Here is a 23587-nt window from a genome sequence, read left to right as displayed (position 1 = left end):
GTATTACGGTGGGTGAACAAATTACTGTCGAGCAATTGATAGAAAAGTGCATAGTTATGAGAATATCTAGGCATGATCATGTATATATGCATCACGTCCGCAACAAGTAGATCGACTCCTGCCTACATCTACTACTATTACTCCACACATCGACCGCTATCCAGCATGCATCTAGAGTATTAAGTTCATAAGAACAGAGTAACACATTAAGCAAGATGACATGATGTAGAGGGATAAACTCAAGCAATATGATATAAACCCCATCTTTTTATCCTCGATGGCAACAATATAATACGTGCCTTGCTGCCCCTGCTGTCACAGGGAAAGGACACCGCAAGATTGAACCCAAAGCTAAGCACTTCTCCAATTGCAAGAAAGATCAATCTAGTAGGCCAAACCAAACTGATAATTCGATGAGATTTGCAAAGATAACCAATCATACATAAAAGAATTCAGAGGAGATTCAAATATTTCTCATAGATAAACTTGATCATAAACCCACAATTCATCCGATGTCGACAAACACACCGCAAAAAGAGTTACATCGAATAGATCTCCAAGAAGATCGATGAGAACTTTGTATTGAGATTCAAAGAGAGAGAAGAAGCCATCTAGCTAATAACTATGGACCCGAAGGTCTGTAGTAAACTACTGACAACTCATTGGAGAGGCCTTGGCGATGATGTAGAAGCCCTCCGTGATCGATTCCCCCTCCAGCAGAGCGTCGAAAAAGGCTCCACTCACGGGTACAGAAGGTTGCGGCGGTGGAAATAGTGTTTCGTGGTGCTGTCGGATGTTTTCGGGGTACGTAGATATATATAGGCGAAGGAAGTCTGTCAGGGGAGCCACGAGGGGCCCACGAGGCAGGGCCCCCCCCCCCGAAGGCGCGTCGTCCACCCTCGTGGCCGCCTTGCCTGCTTCCTGATGTCCACTCCAAGTCTCCTGGATTGTGTTTGTTCCTAAAAGATCGCTCCAGAAGGTTTAATTCCGTTTGGACTCCGTTTGATATTCCTTTTCTTTGAAACACTGAAATAGGCAAAAAACAGCAATTTGGGCTGGGCCTCCGGTTAGTAGGTTAGTCCCAAAAATGATATAAAAGTGTATAGTAAAGCCCATAAACATCCAAAACGGGTAATATAATAGAATGGAACAATAAAAAATTATAGATATGCTGGAGACGTATCAAGCATCCCCAAGCTTAATTCCTGCTCATCCTCGAGTAGGTAAATGATAAAAACAGAATTTTTGATGTGGAATGCTACCTAGCATATTTCTCTATGCAATTTTCTTTATTGTGGCATGAATGTTCAGATCCAAATGATTCAAAATAAAAGTTCATATTGACATAAGAATAGTAATACTTCAAGCATACTAACAAGTAATCATGTCTTCTCAAAATAACTTGGCTAAAGAAAGTTTATCCCTACAAAATCATATAGTTAGGCTATGTTTCATTTTCATCACACAAAATACTCCCATCATGCACAATCCCGGTTTCAGCCAAGCAATTGGTTCATACTTTTTAACGTGCTTAAGCTTTTTCAACTCTCACGCAATACATGAGCGTGAGCCATGGATATAGCACTATGGTGGAATAGAATATAATGATGGAGGTTGTGTGGAGAAGCCAAAAAAAGGAGAAAGTATCACATTGACGAGGCTAATCAACGGGCTATGGAGATGCCCATCAATTGATGTCAACATGAGGAGTAGGGATTGCCATGCAACGGATGCAGTAGAGCTATAAATGTATGAAAGCTCAACAAAAGAAACTAAGTGGGTGTGCATCCAACTTGCTTGCTCACGAAGACTTAGGGCATTTTGAGGAAGCCCATCGTTGGAATATACAAGCCAAGTTCTATAATGAAAAATTCCCACTTAGTATATGAAAGTGACAAAATAAGAGACTCTCTATCATAAAGATCATGGTGCTACTTTGAAGCACAAGTGTGGAAAAGGATAGTAACATTGTCCCCCCCCTTTTTTGGGGCCTTTTTTTTATTTGGCCTTTTTTTTATTTGGCCTTTTTTTCTTTGGCCTTTATTTTTTTATAAGGGACAATGCTCTAATAATGATGATCACCACACTTCTATTTATTTACAACTCATGGATTACAACTCGATACTAGAACAAGATATGACTATATGAATGCCTCCGGCGGTATACCGGGATATGCAATGAGTCAAGAGTGACATGTATGAAAAATTATGCATGGTGGCTTTGCCACAAATACGATGTCAACTACATGATCATGCAAAAGAAATATGACAATGATGGAGCGTGTCATGATAAACAGAATGGTGGAAAGTTGCATGGCAATATATCTCGGAATGGCTATGGAAATGCCATAATAGGTACGTACGGTGGCTGTTTTGAGGAAATATAAGGAGGTTTATGTGTGATAGAGCGTATCGTATCACGGGGTTTGGATGCACCAGCAAAGTTTGCACCAACTCTCAAGGTGAGAAAGGGCAATGTGCGGTAACGTAGAGGCTAGCAATGATGGAAGGGTAAGAGTGCGTATAATCCATGGACTCACATTAGTCATAAAGAACTCATATACTTATTGCAAAAGTTTTATTAGCCCTCGAAGCAAAGTACTGCTACGCATGCTCCTAGGGGAAGGGTTGGTAGGAGTTAACCATCGCGCGATCCCGACCTCCACACATAAGGAAGGCAATCAAAGGAGCACCCCATGCAACAATCTTGTTACACAACTTTTACCATACATGCATGCTACAGGACTTGCCAACTTTAATACAAGTATTTCTCAATTGCATAATTACACAACTAGCATGACTCTAACATTACCACCTTTATATCTCAAAACAATTATCAAGCATCAAATTGATCATAGTATTCAATTCACTTCCTATGATAGTTTTTATTATACCCAACTTGGATGCTCATCATATTAGGAAAAATATTATAACATAGCAAATACCATGCTGTTCTAAAAGACTCTCAAAATAATATAAGTGAAGCATGAGAGATCAATAATTTCTACAAAATAAAACCACCGTCGTGCTCTAAAAGATATAAGTGAAGCACGTAGAGCAAAATTATCTAGCTCAAAATATATAAGTGAAGCACATAGAGTATTCTAATAAATTCCGAATCATGTGTGTATCTCCCAAAAGGTGTGTACAGCAAGGATGATTGTGGTAAACTAAAAAGCAAAGACTCATATCATACAAGACATTCCAAGCAAAACACACATCATGTGGTGAATAAAAATATAGCTCCAAGTAAAGTTACCGGTAGACGAAGACGAAAGATGGGATGCCTTCCGGGGCATCCCCAAGTTTAGGCTTTTGGTTGTCCTTGAATATCTTGGGCTTCCATGGGCATCCCAAAGCTTAGGCTCTTGCCACTCCTTATTCCATAATCCATCAAATCTTTACCCAAAACTTGAAAACTTCACAACACAAAACTCAACAGGAAATCTCATTAGCTCCATTAGTGCAAGAAAGAAAAACCACCACTTAAGGTAATGTAATGAACTCATTCTTTATTTATATTTGTGTTAAAACTACTTTATTCCAACTTCTCTATGGTTCATAGCCCCCGATACTAGCCATAGATTCATCAAAATAAGCAAACAACACATGAAAAAAGAATCTGTCAAAAATAGAACAGTCTTTAGAAATCTGTAACTTTCGAATACTTCTAAAACTCTAAAAGTCCTACCAAAATAGGACGTCCTAGGAAATTTGTCTATTGATCTTCAAAAAGAATCAACTCAAAAGAACGTTTCTGTGATTGATTAGAATTTTTCTCGTGAGCGCAAAAGTTTCTGTTTTTCAGCAAGATCAAGTTAACTTTCACCCAAGATGATCCTATAGGTTATAATTGGCACAAACACTAATTAAAACATAAAACCACATATAAACAGAGGCTAGATGAATTATTTATTACTAAACAGGAACAAAAGCAAGGAACAAAAATAAAATTGGGTTGCCTCCCAACAAGCGCTATCGTTTAATGCCCCTAGCTAGGCATAAAAGCGAGGATAGATTTAAGTATTGCCATTTTGGTTTTTAATTTTTTAGCGGAGTCATGCTTGAATCCGGGGGGTTCTTTATGTTTCCCTTCAAACTCGGAAATTTTTAGATCTAAAGAATCCAACCGCTTATTGCAAAGAGTAATCAACATATTCATGCGGTGAAGATTTCCGCTAACACTCTTGAGAGGTTCAAGAGACTTTTGTAAGATTTTTGTTACTTCGCAAATCTTTTTCAAAAACTTGTGTCTCTTCCTGGGTATGATGTGGCCCCCCTTTTTGAGATAGTGTTCCCATTACTCCCTCTATAATTTCATGCGCAATACTGGGATCAATTTTGATAAAATTTCCTTTGGCAACGCAATCCAAGAGTTGTTTATGGGACATATTTAATCCAACATAAAAATTGCAAAGTAAAATTCTAAAATTAACATCTAAGGTGCAGTTACGATAGGATTCCATCATCATATACTAAGCATCTTTTAAGTTTTCTCCTTGTCTTTGCTTGAAGTGAAGAACTTCAAACTCGGGAGACAAAGGAGCAGATAAAGGACTAGCCATGATGACGAAATAAATGATCTAACACACGAGCACACAAGAGACAAGCGAAAAGAGGCGAACAGAAAAGAGAGGGCGAATAAAACAGCAAGGGTGAAGTGGGGGAGAGGAAAATGAGAGGCAAATGGCAAATAATGTAATGCAAGGGAGATGAGTTTGTGATGGGTACTTGGTATGTCTTGACTTGAGCGAAGACCTCCCCGGCAACAGCGCCAGAAATCCTTCTTGCTACCTCTTGAGCATGCGTTGGTTTTTTCCTTGAAGAGGAAAGGGTGATGCAGCAAAGTAACGTAAGTATTTCCCTCAGTTTTTGAGAACCAAGGTATCATTCCAGTAGGAGGCTCCACGCAAGTTCCTCGTACCTACACAAACAAACAAGAACCTCACAACCAACGCGATAAAGGGTTTGTCAATCCCTTCGCGGCCACTTGCGAAAGTGAGATCTGATAGAGATAATATGATAAGATAAATATTTTTGGTATTTTTATGATATAGATTGAAAAGTAAAGAATGCAAAATAAAGTAGACTGGAAACTTATATGATGGAAAATAGACCCGGGGGGCATAGGTTTCACTAGTGGCTTCTCTCAAGATAGCATAAGTATTATGGTGGGTGAACAAATTACTGTCGAGCAATTGATAGAAAAGTGCATAGTTATGAGAATATCTAGGCATGATCATGTATATAGGCATCACGTTCGCAACAAGTAGATCGACTCCTGCCTGCATCTACTACTATTACTCCACACATCGGCCGCTATCCAGCATGCATCTAGAGTATTAAGTTCATAAGAACAGAGTAACGCATTAAGCAAGATGACATGATGTAGAGGGATAAACTCAAGCAATATGGTATAAACCCCATCTTTTTATCCTCAATGGCAACAATACAATATGTTCCTTGCTGCCCCTGCTGTCACTGGGAAAGGAGACCGCAAGATTGAACCCAAAGCTAAGCACTTCTCCCATTGCAAGAAATATCAATCTAGTAGGCCAGACCAAACTGATAATTCGAAGAGACTTGCAAAGATAACCAATCATACATAAAAGAATTCAGAGGAGATTCAAATATTTCTCATAGATAAACTTGATCATAAACCCACAATTCATCGGATCTCGACAAACACACCACAAAAAGAGTTATATCAAATAGATCTCCAAGAAGATCGAGGAGAACTTTGTATTGAGATTCAAAAGAGAGAGAAGAAGCCATCTAGCTAATAACTATGGACCCGAAGGTCTGTGGTAAACTACTCACAACTCATCGGAGAGGCCTTGGCGATGATGTAGAAGCCCTCCGTGATCGATCCCCCCTTTGGCGGAGCGCCGGAAAAGGCTCCACGATGGGATCTCACAAGTACATAAGGTTGCGGCGGTGGAAATAGTGTTTCGTGGTGCTCCCGGATGTTTTCGAGGTACGTAGATATATATAGGCGAAGGAAGTCGGTCAGGGGAGCCACGAGGGGGCCATGAGGTAGGGGGCACCCTCCCCTAGGACGCGCCGTCCACCCTCGTGGCCGCCTCGGCTGCTTCTTGATGTCCACTCCAAGTCTCCTAGATTGCATTTGTTCCAAAAAGATCGCTCCCGAAGGTTTCATTCCGTTTGGACTCCATTTGATATTCCTTTTCTTCGAAACACTGAAATAGGCAAAAAAACAACAATTTGGGCTGGGCCTCCGGTTAGTAGGTTAGTCCAAAAAATGATATAAAAGTGTATAGTAAAGCCCATAAACATCCGAAACAGGTAATATAATAGCATGGAACAATCAAAAATTATAGATACGTTGGAGACGTATCAGGTACCAAAGTAATCTAGGAGTGGATCACTGGACAGCAGTCAAGAACATCCTGAAATACCTGAAAAGGACTAAGGATATGTTTCTCGTTTACGCAGGTGACAAAGAGCTTGTCGTAAATGGGTACGTCGATTCAAGATTTAACACTAATCCGGATGACTCTAAGTCGCAAACCGAATACGTATTTATATTGAATGATGGAGCTATTAGTTGGTGCAGTTCCAAGCAGAGCGTCATGGCAGGATCTACGTGTGAAGCGGAGTACATAGCTGCTTCGTAAGCAGTAAATGAAGGAGTCTGGATGAAGGACTTCGTATCTAATCTAGGTGTAATACCTAGTGCATCGGGTCCAATGAATTTTTTTGTGACAATACTGGAGCAATTGCCTTGGCAAAGGAATCTAGATTTCATAAGGGAGCCAAAAACATCAAGAGATGCTTCAATTACATCCGCGATCAAGTCAAGGAGGGGGACATAGAGATTTGCAAGATACATACGGATCTGAATGTTGCAGACCCATTGACTAAGCCTCTTCCACGAGCAAAACATGATCAGCAGCAAGACTCCATGCGTGTTAGAATCATTACTATGTAATCTCGATTATTGACTCTAGTGCAAGTGGTAGACTGAAGGAAATATGCCCTAGAGGCAATAATAAAGTTGTTATTTATATTTCTTTATAAAATCATAAATGTTTATTATTCATGGTAGAATTGTATTAACCGGAAACTTAGTACATGTGTGAATACATAGATAAAACATAGTGTGCCTAGTATGCCTCTACTTGACTAGCTCGTTAATCAAAGGTGATTAAGTTTCCTGACCATAGACATGTGTTGTCATTTGATGAACGAGATCACATCATTAGAGAATGATGTGATAGACAAGACCCATCCGTTAGCTTAACATAATGATCATTAAGTTTTATTGCTATTGCTTTCTTCATGACTTATACATGTTCCTCTGACTATGAGATTATGCAAATCCCGAATACCGGAGGAACACCTTGTGTTCTATCAAGCGTCACAACGTAACTGGGTGATTATAAAGATGCTCTAAAGGTGTCTTTGAAGGTGTTTGTTGGGTTGGCATAGATCGAGATTAGGATTTGTCACTCCGTGTATCGGAGAGGTATTTCTGGGCCCTCTCGGTAATGCTCATCACTATAAGCCTTGCAAGCAATGTGATTAATTAGTTAGTTACGGGATGATGCATTACGGAACGAGTAAAGAGACTTGCCGGTAATGATATTGAACTAGGTATGATTATACTGATGATTGAATCTCGGGCAAGTAACATACCGATGACAAAGGGAACAATGTATGTTGTTATGCAGTTTAACCGATAAAGATCTTCGTAGAATATGTAGGAGCCAATATGAGCATCCAGATTCTGCTATTGGTTATTGATTGGAGATGTGTCTCGATCATGTCTACATAGTTCTCGAACCCGCAGGGTCCGCACGCTTAACGTTCGATGACGATTTGTATTATGAGTTATGTGTTTTTGATGACCGAAGTTTGTTAGGAGTCCCGGATGAGATCACGGACATGACGAGGAGTCTCGAAATGGTCGAGACATAAAGAATGATATATTGAATGATGTTATTCGGACACCGGAAGAGTTCCGAGAGGTACCGGGTAAAAACGTAGTGCCGGAGGGGTTACCGGAACCCCCCGGGGAAGCAATGGGCCATCATGGGCCATAGGGGAGAGAGAGGACATCCCACAAGGGGTGGTGTCCCCCCATGGGGGTCCGAATAATACTAGGGGAGGGGGCGCGGCCCCCTTTCCCTCTCCCTCTCCCTCTCCCTTCCTTCTTCCCCCTTCCACCAAAGGGAATCCTACTAAGACTTGGAGTCCTAGTGGGACTCTTCTCTCTTGGCGCACCCTACAGGGGCCGACCGGCCTCCCCCTCTCCTCCTTATATCCAGAGGCAAGGGGGCACCCTAGAACACACAAGATCAATTGTCTTAGCCGTGTGCGGTGCCCCCTGCACAGTTTACTCCTCCGGTCATACCGTCGTAGTGCTTAGGCGATGCGCTACGCAGATCACATCATCAACACCGTCACCACGACGTCGTGCTGACGGAACTCCTCCTCGACCCTCTACTGGATCAAGAGTTCGAGGGACGTCATCGAGCTAAAGGTGTGCTAAACACGAAGGTGCCGTACGTTCGGTACTTGGATCAGTTGGATCATGAAGACGTTTGACTACATCAACCGTGTTAACTAACGCTTCCGCTTTCGGTCTACGAGGGTACGTGGACACACTCTCGTCCTCTTGTTTCTATGCATCTCGTAGATAGATCTTGCATATGATCGTAGGAATTTTTTTGAAATTGCATGCTATGTTCCCCAATAGCTTCGGCAACACCGACAATGAATAAGACTCTCTGGTGATGGAGTTTCCGTGGAGCTGGGTGCTCGTGGTCCTTTGGGGTTTTGTCGATCATTTAGGGGATCTCGTGATCTATGCGTTGGTGTGCTCAGGTGTTGGTGGCCTCTTCTACAGGGTATGGCATCACATGCAAGCAGGGCTCGGCAAGAGCAGACTCCTCATCTTCCTCTCATTGGTGTTGTTTTTCTATGTTGAGCTCCCTTATCCATGCTGGTGGTGATCGTCGGAGTGTCGGGTTATGTGGGAAGCTCCCCAAGCTACAAGACATACCCTTCACTTCTAGATCCCGTCGTGTGGTGCATGGCCTATGCGACGTTTTTAGCCGTGCGGTTGCAACGAGGCAAGCCCTTGACCGCAAAAGATCATCTGTTCTGGCAGCGACCTAACAACGACAAAGGAAGCAAAATAGAAGAGTGTGTCGACGTTGTGGAGAAGATGTTTCCTTTTGGTCTTTTCATTTTTTTTGTGGGCCACTGCCTTTCTATTATCTTAACTGTTTGAGCTTTTTTTAAATGAAACAGCTTTATCACATTCCACATATACTATTTTATCCCTTTTTGAGGGTACTCTATTGATCGTTAGCTTATTTGAATTTGTAAGCAAAAGGGAGAACATATAATCATCATCATGGCACTTCTATATTTAAATAGCTAACTTTCACCACTAGATTTTTCTTCAGCTGTGTGTTTCCGCATCACCTCAATTACTGACAATTGTCTCATAGAAATTATGTGGCATCAAGTTATGCATGTGTTCATAAGTTACCTTTTTTGCATAAATTTATTCATGCAAACCATGCCACCTCATTAAGCCATGCATGTCTTTTCCCCCAAGTTATGCATGTATTCATTTACAATTTTGCATCGTCTAAATAGCTAGTCCCCACAAGATTTCACTGCACACGCATGCTTCCACATCACCTTAATTATTGACAACCGGCTGATCAGAATTGTATGGCATCGACAAGTCATCCATGTGCTCGTAAGTTACCTTTTGCATTAATTATACATGCAAATCATGTCACCTCATCAAGTTATGCATGTCTTTTTTAACAAGTTACGCATGTAGTCATTTACATTTTTGCATTGATATATCAATTCAAGCCATGGCACCTCATAAGGTTAGTCACGTCTTTTTTTCTCTTTTTTTTACGTCATTTTGTCACATGTTTCTAAGGTTTTTTGTTTTTAAATGTAAAACAATATCACTCTTATATTTTTTTTCCATTAGTTTTAGTTGATTTTAAGCACCTATTTATGCATTGTTTTAACACGGTTCCCGTGGCAACGCACGGTGCATCATCTAGTTAGAAAAGCCAACCCAACCAAATCCCTCAGCAAGGTCTGGAATGAATAAGTGATCATTTCTCTATTTAGAAAACGTTGAAACTTATTTAATTAGTAGTCGTAAAATATACCATGGTATTGAGAACACTACAATCCTAAAAAGGTAATTTTGTAAGATCCAAATATCCCAAAGTATTTATCTATTCCTAATGAGCATATTTCTTTTTGGACAATCCTTTTTTCAATAAAAGGCGCGGGTGTTTTACAGACATGTGCCTCATGCGCTCATCGAATTTCCTGAAGAATCCAGGGGTCTAGCGATGCAAATTTGGAACCATTAGGGAAACCTTAGACACTACATAGTTCACCAAATGAATTAAAGCTCAAAAATGAAGTGGATTAAAAAAAAAGAAGAAGTTGAACTCAAGAAGGTTGGATGGTACCTTCAAGGTTCCAAATTTGCACGCATACCGGAGTCGCGGCAGCGAATACGATCAAGGATCATCCACTAAAAAGACTTCCGGAAAGACTTAGAAGTTTTTGTTGTAGAACTGTTACTAACAATATACATGGACTTGACCTGCCGCTACCAGAGTCTGGCCGCAACTTATCTAGGCACGTTTCAAATTAGAGAGACCGGCCGCGGCCGATGCATGGAACTTACTGTGTGGATCTTGAGCATTTTGTACACGTGACGGGAAGCAGACAAGACTGATGTGAACGAGATGGCAGATGGTGAAGCCACTCCGGTCCAACCAACCTTCTCTATCTTCTCCCTGGAACATTCAGTGGCTCGATTTGTCAATGGATGAGGAGAGTGCCTACCATTGATGGCTTCTCTTTTGTGCACGTTGGTTTCATGCAATGCATGCAACAAGATGCTGTCGCGGTCTTGCCGACCAAACTAATTTTGGCGGAAACCAGGTCTTTGTTCGGTGAACTCAAACCCCGAAGACCTGAGACTTTGGATAGCATTCTATCAAAATCCGATAGAAATTTAGATAAATGAGGCGGATATATTACCCTCTATATCGAGTCATGCAATTGTACATTTCTTTTCTAAACAGAGAATCTTACAAAAAAAAAGAGGAACATCAATATATAATTATCAATACTTGCATAAAAGAAGAGAGTATTAATATAGTTCCTTTATCACAAAAATCAATATACGCATCTAGTTCTCAAAAACTTGTCGTATATGTAGAAGTGAAACTTTCGGATGTTTGACTGCGTCTGTCTTCTGAATACTCACAGCTATAAATATATGATACATTATATATGCGCTCATTCCAATCTCAAGTCTTGCCGTACATGATTCGAAACATCAAAATAGTCACCGACTTAGTTGAACATTATACGGAGCCGACCTTGATAAGTGGCACACGTGTGACGCGAACACATGGCAACTCCGAACGTTTCTTAGGGTAAGTTTAGTGACGCGAGGATGGGAACTTAATTTAGTTGTCAAGCATTACAAATTCTTTTCAGATGGCAAGTTTCAGGTTTTTTTTGTTTTATCTTTTCGGATGGCAGTTTTAGTTATAAAAAAGATCAGAGCCGGAGTGCTTCGTACCACACGTGTGTCACTTATCATTTGGCCGGTAAATCTTTGCATTGTTGGTATGGTGGCTTTCCTCATATAATGTCATGTTTCTAGAAGCATACTACCTTCTCTGGTTAATTAGGTCTGCGCGTATCCCTAGTTTAAGAATTTGATCGACGTTGTATAATTTATATATCACAAAAGATATATCATGAGAAACTTTAAATGGTCTATTTTGTAGTGGTATAATTTTTGGGTTATATTATTTCTATTATCTTGATTAAGTCAATCTAAGGGATACCTGCAGACCTCATAAAAAGGAAATGATGTAGTATTATTGAGAAAAGAATGTTTAAATGTGGTAAAATGTACTTGTGGTCCATGTACAATAATCAATCTAAATAGGCACTCAACATTCTAAACCTTTATATATTTTGTCCCTCACCTAAGTAATATTGATAGAAGTCATGCATGGCACTATTTTTCATGCAGGTGAGACTCTAATTGAGAAAGGGGATATTATAACAAAAAAATCAAGAACAATGAAGAAAACTACTAAAATATTCAAGTATTTTTAAATCATGATAAATTTGTAAAATACATAAGTTTGACAGTGAATATTAGAAAATCCAAAAATTAGATAATGGAACAACATTTTTGGGATCATTAATAGAAAGAACCAAATATGAAAGCTAGGTCATTATTTTTGGTTTTTCTTTCAGATCCATTTCTAACATGTCCTTTTCATGGTACTAACTTATCTAAGATAGCATTTGGAGAGTTGGGGACGGCACAAAGATTGATATCTGGGAAGACAGTTGGATACCAAACAGCCCAACAAGAAAGGTCTTGACACGACGAGGCAATTGCCTATTAACACATGTGAGCGACCTGATAGACCCTATATCAGGTGATTGGGACGAGTAGATTATCAGGGACAACTTATGGGGAATAGATGCAGATCACATACTACAGATTCCCTTATCCCATCATGTCTTGGATGACGCTGTTGCATGGCACTTCACAAAAAATGGAGTATACAACGTTCGATCTGGCTATTACAGAGGATGGGAAGACCAGTTTGGTATGAAAATTGGCGACGAGGCTGGACAGTCGAGCACACCTAATCATCCGGTTTGGAAGAGACTTTGGAATTTAAAGCTACCAGGGAAAGTAAAAATCTTCGTCTGGCGGTGCCTGCATAACACCATCCCCTTTAAGTGTACACTAGCCAACAGACACATACCTACAAGTGGGCAGTGTCCAGTTTGTCAGCAAGGGGCGGAGGACGTTAAACATGCGCTCTTCACGTGCGCCCGGGTTAGGTCGATTTGGTCTGAGCTGGGCCTGAAAACTGTGATAGATGAGGTGATCCCAATCGACAGATCAGGTGCGAGAGTACTGGAGTCTCTCTTATGTGATGACAGGTTTGAGCAAAAGTATATGGAGGTAATTGATATACCCGAAATAATAGCTTCTACCAGCTGGTACCTTTGGTGGCAGCAAAGGGAGCTGGCAAGAGGTGAACAAGTTCAGAACCCAGTCCGCACGGCTATGGCCATCCAGGCCTTGTCTCTGAACTTCGTCCGAGTGGCTGGGAAACCGAATCCATTACCTTGTCAGAATGCTTGGAAGAAGCCACTGTAAGGGATGCAGGTACTGAAGGTAGATGCTTCATTTATGGAAGATGATCACACGGGATGAGGGAGTCCTGGACTAGGGGGTGTCCGGATAGCCGAACTATCATCATCGGCCGGACTCTAAGACTATGAAGATACAAGATTGAAGACTTCGTCCCGTGTCTGGATGGGACTTTCCTTGGCGTGGAAGGCAAGCTTGGCGATACGGATATGTAGATCTTCTACCATTGTAACCGACTCTGTGTAACCCTAGCCCTCTCCGGTGTCTATATAAACCGGATGGCTTTAGTCCCTAGGACGAACAACAATCATACCATAGGCTAGCTTCTAGGGTTTAGCCTCCTTGATCTCGTGGTAGATCTACTCTTGTAACACACATCATCAATATTAATCAAGCATGACGTAGGGTTTTACCTCCATCAAGAGGGCCCGAACCTGGGTAAAATATTGTGTCCCTTGTCTCCTGTTACCATCCGCCTAGACGCACAGTTCGGGACCCCCTACCCGAGATCCGCCGGTTTTGACACCGACATTGGTGCTTTCATTGAGAGTTCCTCTATGTCGTCACCGATAGGCTCGATGGCTTCTTCGATCATCATCAACGACGCAGTCCAGGGTGAGACCTTCCTCCCCGGATAGATCTTCGTATTCGGCGGCTTTGCACTGCCGGCCAATTCGCTTGGCCATCTGGAGCAGATCGAAAGCTACGCCCCTGGCCGTCAGGTCAGATTTGGAAGTTTGAACTTCACGGCTGACATCCGCGGGGACTTGATCTTCGATGGATTCGAGCCACAGCCAAGCGCGCCGCATTGTCACGACGGGCATGATCTAGCTCTGCAGTCGGACAGTACCTTGGAGGCTGCACTCGAGCCCGCTCCGATCTTCAATTCAGAGCCAGCTGCGCAGATCGAGGACGGATGGCTAGACACCGCCTCGGGGGCTGCAACCTCTACGGCGATAGAGCCGAACACTGATCTTGTCCCTCATGAAGCCCGTGACTCCGAGGTGCCGGACTCCTCGCCGGACTCCAAGCGTCCCGCGCCCCCTCCAATCGAATCCGGTTGGGCGCCGATCATGGAGTTCACCGCCGCGGACATCTTTCAACACTCACCTTTCGGCGACATCTTGACTTCGCTAAAGTATCTCTCATTATCAGGAGAGCCCTAGCCGGACTACGGTCAGGATGGTTGGGATGCGGACGACGAAGAAATTCAAAACCCACCCACCACCCACTTGGTAGCCACTGTCGACGATCTAACCGACATGCTAGACTACGACTCCGAAGACATCGATGGTATGGACGACGATGCCGGAGACAACCAAGAACCAGCGCCTACCGGGCACTAGAAAGCCACCTCATCATATGACATATACATGGTGGATATCCCAAAGGACGGGAATGACGAAGGAACAGCGGAGGATGACCCCTCCAAGAAACAGCCCATGCGCCGGCGTCAGCGGCGCCACTCTAAATCCCGCCATAGCAAGAATGAAGATTCCGGCACCGGAGATAACAACACCCCAGACAGTGCCAAAGACAACCCACTCCAGCAAGATTCAGCACAGGAGGACGGAGACGCCATCCCTCATGAGAGAGCGGCAGAAGAAGAGGTAGAGGATTACATGCCTCCCTCCGGAGACGAGGCAAGCCTCGACGATGACGAATTCGTCGTGCCTGAGGATCCCGTCGAACAAGAGCGTTTTAAACGCAGGCTTATGGCCACGGCAAACAACCTCAAGAAAAAGCAGCAACAACTTAGAGCTGGTCAAGATCTGCTAGCCGACAGATGGACTGAAGTCCTCGCGGCCGAAGAGCATGAGCTCGAACGCCCCTCCAAAAGCTATCCTAAACGCAAGATGCTCCCCCGATTAGAGGAGGAGGCGTATGAACCTGCATCACCAGCAGACAATACGGCTGACCGACCACCCCGTGGTCGCGACAGAGAGGCCCCTAGGCCCTTCACTAGAACCGTACCCCGGCATCGCTCGAAAAGCACAAGGCCACATGGGAACGCTCCGGACTTGCGAGATATATTGGAGGATAAGGCAAGACAATCAAGATCGATCTATGGATCGCGTGGGCGCCCCATGATACGTGACGACAACCGTCGCGCCGGACACAATAAGTCCGGCCAGGCCGAACAAAATAGACAAAGCTCTTTTGAGCTCCGTCGTGATATCGCCCAGTACAGAGGCGCCGCACACCCACTATGCTTCACAGATGAAGTAATGGATCATCAAATCCCCGAAGGGTTTAAACCCGTGAATATTGAATCTTACGATGGCACAACAGACCCCGCGGTTTGGATCGAAGACTATGTCCTTCACATCCACATGGCCCGCGGTGATGATATTCACGCCATCAAATATCTCCCCCTCAAGCTTAAAGGACCAGCCCGGCATTGGCTTAACAGCTTGCCAGCAGAGTCAATTGGGAGTTGGGAAGACCTGGAAGCCGCATTCCTCGATAACTTCCAAGGCACATATGTGCGACCACCAGACGCTGACGACCTAAGCCATATAATTCAGCAGCCAGACGAATCGACCAGACAATTCTGGACACGGTTCTTAACCAAGAAAAACCAAATCGTCGACTGTCCGGATGCGGAGGCCCTCGCGGCCTTCAAACATAACATCCATGACGAGTGGCTTGCCCGGCACCTGGGACAGGAAAAGCCGAAATCCATGGCTGCCCTCACATCACTCATGACCCGCTTCTGCGCGGGTGAGGACAGCTGGCTAGCACGCAGCAACAACCTCAGCAAAAATTCTGGCAGTCCGAATATCAAGGACCGTAATGGCAGGTCGCGTCGCAACAAAAACAAACGCCGCATTAACGGCGATAATAGTGAAGATACGACAGTCAATGCCGGATTCAGAGGCTCTAAACCCGGTCAGCGGAAAAAGCCTTTCAAAAGAACTACTCCGGGTCCATCCAATTTGGACCGAATACTCGACCGCTCGTGCCAGATACACGGCACCCCCGAAAAGCCAGCCAACCACACCAACAGGGACTGTTGGGTATTCAAGCAGGCAGGCAAGTTAATTACTGAAAACAATGACAAGGGGATGCATAGCAATGACGAGGAAGAGACCCGACCGCCGAACAATAGAGGACAGAAGGGTTTCCCCCCACAGGTGCGAACGGTGAACATGATATACGCAACGCACATACCCAAAAGGGAGCGGAAGCATGCACTCAGGGATGTATACGCGATGGAGCGAGTTGCCCCGAAGTTCAATCCATGGTCCTCCTGCCCGATCACTTTTGACCGAAGGGACCACCCCACCAGCATCCGCCACGGCAGATTCACCGCATTGGTTTAAGACCCAATCGTCGATGGATTTCACCTCACCAGAGTCCTGATGGACGGCGGTAGCAGCCTGAATCTGCTTTATCAGGATATAGTGCGCAAAATGGGCATAGACCCCTCAAGGATTAAACCTACCAAGACGACCTTTAAAGGCGTCATACCAGGTGTAGAAGCCAATTGTACAGGCTCAATTACACTGGAAGTGGTCTTCGGATCCCCGGATAACTTCCGAAGCGAGGAGTTAATCTTCGACATAGTTCCGTTCCGCAGCGGCTATCATGCTCTGCTCGGACGTACCGCGTTCGCAAAGTTTAACGGAGTGCCACACTAAGCATACCTCAAGCTCAAGATGCCAGGCCCTCGAGGAGTCATCACGGTCAACGGAAACACTGAACGCTCTCTCCGAATGGAGGAACATACAGCGGCTCTCGCGGCAGAAGTACAGTGCAGCCTCTTAAGGCAATTCTCGAGTCCGGCCGTTAAGCGACCGGACACGGCTAAACGCGCCCGGAGTAACATACAACAAGACCACCTGGCACGTTCCGAGCATGCATAGCAGTGCGGCCCCAACCCCAGCCCCTGCAAAACGTTAAGATAGGTCCTTCGCGTACACCATTACGCTCTGAAGATACCATGGGCATGGGGAGAGGGGCTCGACCACGATAGGCCCAGAATGCGGCTCAACCACACCAGGGGCTCTCAAGTGTGTCGTTCTTTTTTTTTTCTTCTTTTTCCTTTTTATTTTTACTTTTACCCACAGGACTCCGATCGTCAGAGGCCCTGTCCGGCAGCAGACTTGCTGAACTCACGATGCAATAGCCAGGGAAGGAGAAAGGCTACAACGAATATCCAGGTGGTCTCCATTACGAACATTAAATCTGTTTTATGCACCATTCCGCAGCCTACCCCTGGAGGGGGACATGTTTAACAGTCCCATCCCTTGCCTATCGCACCATTTGTATCGTTCTGCACTTACAACAGTTTTTCTTGAATAAGTAATGCAGCACCTTTTTGCTTCCAATTGGATTTCTTTCTTATACATATGTTCATTTATGACATGTTGCATCCGTACATTTTGGTACGGCTAAATACACCAGGGGCTTATGTTTCCCGCATCATGGTGTGATAAGTCTGAACACTTTCACAAGTGTGGCACCCCGAACTTATAACATTATATGCATCGGCTCCGAATCATGTCTTGGGTCAATAGTTGGGTTTGCCCGGCTCCCATGTTTTGGTACCTTACGTTCCATTGTATCGGCTAAGGTAGAGCTGGGAGAACCACTGCGATTGCGCCCCAGTTGAGCTGGGCGAGCGCCTCAGTGGAGAAAGCTAAAACTGACCGTCATGATGAGACGAGAGCTGGTCGCTGTTCGAGAGGTTTTTTGCGAGTCCTTAAAGACTTATGCCGCTTAGAGCAAGGAGCCAGCTTTGTCCGGCCCAGGCGTGGATAGCGCCCCAAATTCAGCCTTCCGAAGACTAGGGGCTTCGCCGAAATTTAAAATTATAGAATTCTATGGCTAAGTGAGAGTGTTCAAGCATTATAAGTCCGGTTGCCTTGTTCGCTGTGTTGAGCGCCTCCCTAGATGGACCCAAAAATGGGAACAAGAGTGCTCAAGTTTATCCCGAACACCCCAGCACTCGTGGCATGGGGGCTGAAGCCGACGACTTGCCATCTCTCAGATTTGGTAAATAGCCGCACAGAAGGTAATATTTGAAATTAACAAGCGTTTCTTAGCGCATATGAACTAAGTTTTTAGCGCACAGGATAACAAAATGCGAGTCTACTCAAATATTACATCTTTGGAGCACTCACCCGCAATAGTGCGGGCACCCTTCAACACAGTCTTATAATACATCTCGGGAGTACTCCTTGCCCTGCGGTGGCGCGTCCGTCACAAGCTTCTGAGCATCCATCTTGCCCCAGTGCACCTTTGCGCGGGCAAGGGCCCGACGGGCACCTTCAATACAGGCGGAGTGCTTGATGACTTCAACCCATGGACACGCATCCACCAGCCGCCGCACCAGGCCAAAGTAGCTCCCAGGCATGGCTTCCTTCGGCCACAGCCGAACAATGAGGCCCTTCATGGCCTGTTCGGCCGCCTTGTGGAGCTCGACCAGCTGCTTCAGCTGGTCGCTAAGGGGCACCGAATGTCCGGCCTCAGCATACTAAGGCCAGAAGACCTTCTCCGTCGAGCTCCCCTCCTCGGCCCGGTAGAACGCGACAGCATCGGACACGCTGCGAGGAAGATCTGTGAACGCTCCTGGAGAGCTCCGAATTCGGGTAAGCAACAGGTAATTAGCACTCACATGCTTACTTTGCATGAAAAATGCCTTACCCGCTGCTATTTTCTTCAATGCCTCGATTTCTTGGAGGGCCTTGTAGGCTTCGGTCTTAGCGGCTTTGGCACTCTCAAGAGCCGTTGCAAGCTCAGACTCTCGAGTCTTCGAGTCACGCTCCAGGCTCTCATGTTTTTTCACGAGATCCTGAAGCTCTTGCTGTACCTCCGCCACCCGCGCCTCCTGATTCTCTCGCTCGGTGCACTCCGCGGCCGCATTACGTTCAGCCGCGGCCACCGCCTCCTTCAGGGTAGCCGCCTTGTTAGTGGCCCCTGCAATACCCACGTTATCCTTGTCATTCTTCTTGCAACCAAAATCCTTTTCTGTAAGGTACAATTTTACTAAGGTGTTACTCACCTTCCTTGTCCTCGAGCTGCTTCTTGGCACGACCGAGCTCGTTCTTGGACCGCCCGAGGCTTTGCTTCAAAGTATTGACCTCCGCAGTCAGTGCGGCAGAGGTCAGCAGCGCAGCCTGCAATCCCATATTGACATATTTTTTATGACTCCTGCGTATATCTTTTTAGATCCTCAGTCCGGCTTTTCTTTCCGAACACCGAACCGAGCATCAGGGGCTACTGTCTATGCGGTACTATTTTACATATATCAAAATTCTTACCTCAAAGCCTGTTAGAAGGCTGCTGCAGGCTTCGGTCAGCCCGCTCTTGGCGAGCTGAACCTTCTGAATCACCGCACTCATAACAGTGCGGTGTTCCTCTTCGATGGAGGCGCCATTGAGCGCCTCCAGCAAGCTATCTGGCGCCTCCGGTTGGACGGAGGCTGCCGGCATCACGGTCTTGCTCTTCTTACGAAGGGGCCGCCCGCCGGACTCCGGAGCCACTATGGGTTCCGGGGCCGAGTCCGGTGCAAAGTCCGGGAGGTTGTCCTGCGACACCTCCGGGGCCTCCTCCTCCTGGTGGGTCCCTTCCCGGGATCCCACCTCGGCATCGTCCGCATCACGGGGGGTGGAGGCGGTCGGAAGAGAATCCATATCCGACGCACCTAAGGACCCGCTCGACGAAGCGGGAAGATCATCCTTGGGCGGACTGCAGGGTTGTATGCGGCATTAGAAAGACATTGCGTGGCAAAAAAGAAAAACCATGAAGTTATTTGGGAGTCCGGATGCTTACGATCTCGCCAGGGGCTTGGCCCTTGGAGGCCAGTCCTCGTCGTCGTCACTGGCGTTGGCAGAGCAGTCCGGGGAAAGAGTTTTTCCCTTCTTGGACCCTTCGGCCTCCCTCGTTGGGGAGGCCTTCCTTTTCCTCCCTCCCCCCGCTGGGGGAGAGGCTTTCTTCTTCTCCTTCTCACCTTTGTGAGAGGAGTCTGCCTCGGAGTCATCATCCGATAGCACATGAAAACGGGAACTCTTCCGAGTGCCCGTGGCCTTCTTCTTGGCCTTCTTCTCCGACACTACGTGGGGTGCCGGAGCCAGCAGCCCCGTTAAGCGGGCGTCCGCTGGGTCCTCTGGCAATGGGGCCAGATAGATAGTCTGTTCGGCCTTCGTCAGCCAGTACTGTCAAAGGAAAGGGAGTTTAGATCCCGCATAGAGTCAAACTATGGAAAACAAGCGTCCCGTAAAGGACAAAATCGCTTACCTCGTCAGCCGGACGCTGCGACCTGAATCCGCGATCTTCGGTAGCGGATGCGGGAGCCTCGGCGCCCTTGAATAGCACCTTCCAGACATCTTCGTACGTAGTGTCGAAGAGCCCGCTCAAAGTCTGGTGCTGCCCCGGATCAAACACCCACATGTTGAAGCCCCGTCGTTGGCACGGGAGGATCCGGCGGATGAGCATGACCTGGACTATGTTGACAAGCTTGAGCTTCTTGTCCACTAGCTTTTGGACGCAGGCTTGGAGTCCGGTTAGCTCCTCCGAATCACCCCATGTCCGGCCGCTCTCTTTCCAGGAGGTGAGCCGTGTGGGGATGCCAGATCTGAATTCGGGGGCCGCTGCCCATTCGGGGTCACGCGGCTCGGTGATGTAGAACCACCCCGATTACCACCCCTTAATGGTTTCCACGGAAGTGCCCTCAAGCCAAGTAACGTTGGACATTCTGCCCACCATGGTGCCTCCGCACTCCGCTTGGCTGCCCTTCACAACCTTCGGCTTGACAGTGAAGGTCTTGAGCCACAAGCCGAAGTGGGGCTGGATGCAGAGGAAGGCCTCACACACAACGATAAACGCCGAGATGTTGAGAATGAAATTCGGGGCCAGATCATGGAAATCCAGGCTGTAATAGAACATGAGCCCCCGGACAAAGGGATGGAGTGGGAAGCCCAGTCCGCGGAGGAAATGGGTAAGAAATACTACCCTCTCATGGGGCCTGGGGGTGGGGATAAGCTCTCCCTCGTCGGGGAGCCGATGCGCGATGTTGCTGGATAAATATCCGGCGCTGCGCAGCTTCTGGATGTGCCCCTCCGTGACGGAGGAGGCCATCCACTTGCCTCCCGCTCCGGACATAGTTGGAGAAGGTTGAGGTGAGATGTGCGGACTTGGGCGCTGGAGCTCGAGTTCGCAGAGATGGATAAGCCAAGGAGGAAGAAGGCGCAGGTAAAAGGGTTGGATCTTTATCCCCTTATATGGGCGGATGGAAACATGCGTCCCCACCGGCCTGATAAAACTCGCTTATCCCCCAAGCGCCGCAATCAATGGCGCGTTTGGTTACCCACGTTCGTATTGATGGGAATCCCGAAATAAGGGGAACACGATCTCTGCTTCGACAAGGCGTGCCAAGGAAACCGCTTCGCTAAACGCGCTGAGGTGGTACAATAAAAACAATTCGAGTAAACGCTTGGTAGTGGTGTGACGTCACGCCACGAAATACGTCAGCAGATTGAACTTGTGTAAATGTTATTCTCTCTACGGTGGTATGTGGAATTTATTTTGCAGAGCCGGACACTATCCTGGTGTTCATAATCTTCTATAAATTATTCGGAGGAGGAACCCGCCTTGCAATGCCGAAGACAATATGCGCGCCGGACTCGTCGTCATTGAAGCCTGGTTCAGGGGCTACTAAGGGAGTCCTGGACTAGGGGGTGTCCGGATAGCCGAACTATCATCATCGGCCGGACTCCAAGACTATGAAGATACAAGATTGAAGACTTCGTCCCGTGTCCGGATGGGACTTTCCTTGGCGTGGAAGGCAAGCTTGGCGATACGGATATGTAGATATCCTACCATTGTAACCGACTCTGTGTAACCATAGTCCTCTCCGGTGTCTATATAAACCGGATGGCTTTAGTCCGTAGGACGAACAACAATCATACCATAGGCTAGCTTCTAGGGTTTAGCCTCCTTGATCTCGTGGTAGATCTACTCTTGTAACACACATCATCAATATTAATCAAGCAGGACGTAGGGTTTTACCTCCATCAAGAGGGCCCGAACCTGGGTAAAACATCGTGTCCCTTGTCTCCTATTACCATCCGCCTAGACGCACAGTTCGGGACCCCCTACCCGAGATCCGCCGGTTTTGACACCGACACGGGATCTTGCGGAATGGTGGTGAGAGACCATACCGGTGGATTTATAGCAGCATCAGTAACTCAGATGGCTCATGTTGCGAATGCAGTGGCAGCTGAGGCCGAGGCTATGTACCAGGGTATCATGTTCATACACACTTTGGGTGTGATAGCATTGTGATTCAATCTGATAGCTTGATCGTCGTGGAAGCATTGAGGCTCAATGAAGGGCATGCTTTGGTGGCAGCGCCAATTCTTGAGGATTGCCGTAAGTTACTTGCAGATTTTGGGAAGGTCATTATCGAACATTGTAGTAGAGAGTCGAACATGGTTGCTCGTGAGCTAGCTAGCTATGGGAGGGGTAATCCACCGACGGTGTGGTCGGATACTCCCCCCTTTTTCATTCTGAATGCTTTAGAAAACGATGTAAGTTTATTATAAGTTAATAAAGCAGCCATGAAGGCCTTCCCCTAAAAAAACTTATCTAAGATATTTTCCTATCTTAGAGAGAGGATGTGAAACACTGAGCCTTTCATTACTGGGGTCCCATGCATGCATCCTTTTGTCACATATTGCATGCTCCACCCACGCTCACTTCTCGTTCTTATTCATTCGAGTTCCAATTTCGAACCTATTATATCATTTTGAACTGAAAGTACAATTTATGTTTTGTTTGCATATTCGTGTTCCTTGTGACGAGGACTTTGAAACAAGACCATTCTTGAATACAGTTTAAGAAGTTTTAAATTTTTACCAAGTTTCAAGTATTACAATTTGATAAGAACAAGAAAGAAATTCATCAAGTTTCAAACTTGATATGAGCTAGTTTATAGGGAATTTGATAAAACTTTGTAGAAACTTAATATTATTGATTTATCTTTAATATTCGTTCTTATCAAGATTTTATACTCGGTAAAGTGATCTTGTTCTACAATCCTCGTTGCAAGGAACACAAATATGCAAACAAAACATAAATTATACTTCCAATTCAAAAGATATAATAAATTCAAAATTGAAAGTCAAATGAGAAAACATGACAAATAGGGTGGGTGGAGCATGCAACCGGTGACAAAAGCATGCATGCAACAAGTAGGCTGTATCCTTAGGGTTCATCCCGTAAGTGTAGCATTATTGGCCCCCAATAATGCTACACTTACAGGAAATAGCTACACACTTTACTTACGGACGCGACGTGGCTTCATACAGTTGGAAGACTTGACTCATTTGCTTCGAAATTGTCGTCCGCCATT

Source organism: Triticum dicoccoides, chromosome 3B (assembly GCF_002162155.2).
Source record: "Triticum dicoccoides isolate Atlit2015 ecotype Zavitan chromosome 3B, WEW_v2.0, whole genome shotgun sequence".
NCBI classification, from domain to species: domain Eukaryota; kingdom Viridiplantae; phylum Streptophyta; class Magnoliopsida; order Poales; family Poaceae; genus Triticum; species Triticum dicoccoides.
The sequence above is the reverse complement of the archived record's forward strand: the minus strand, read 5'-3'. Positions refer to the sequence as shown.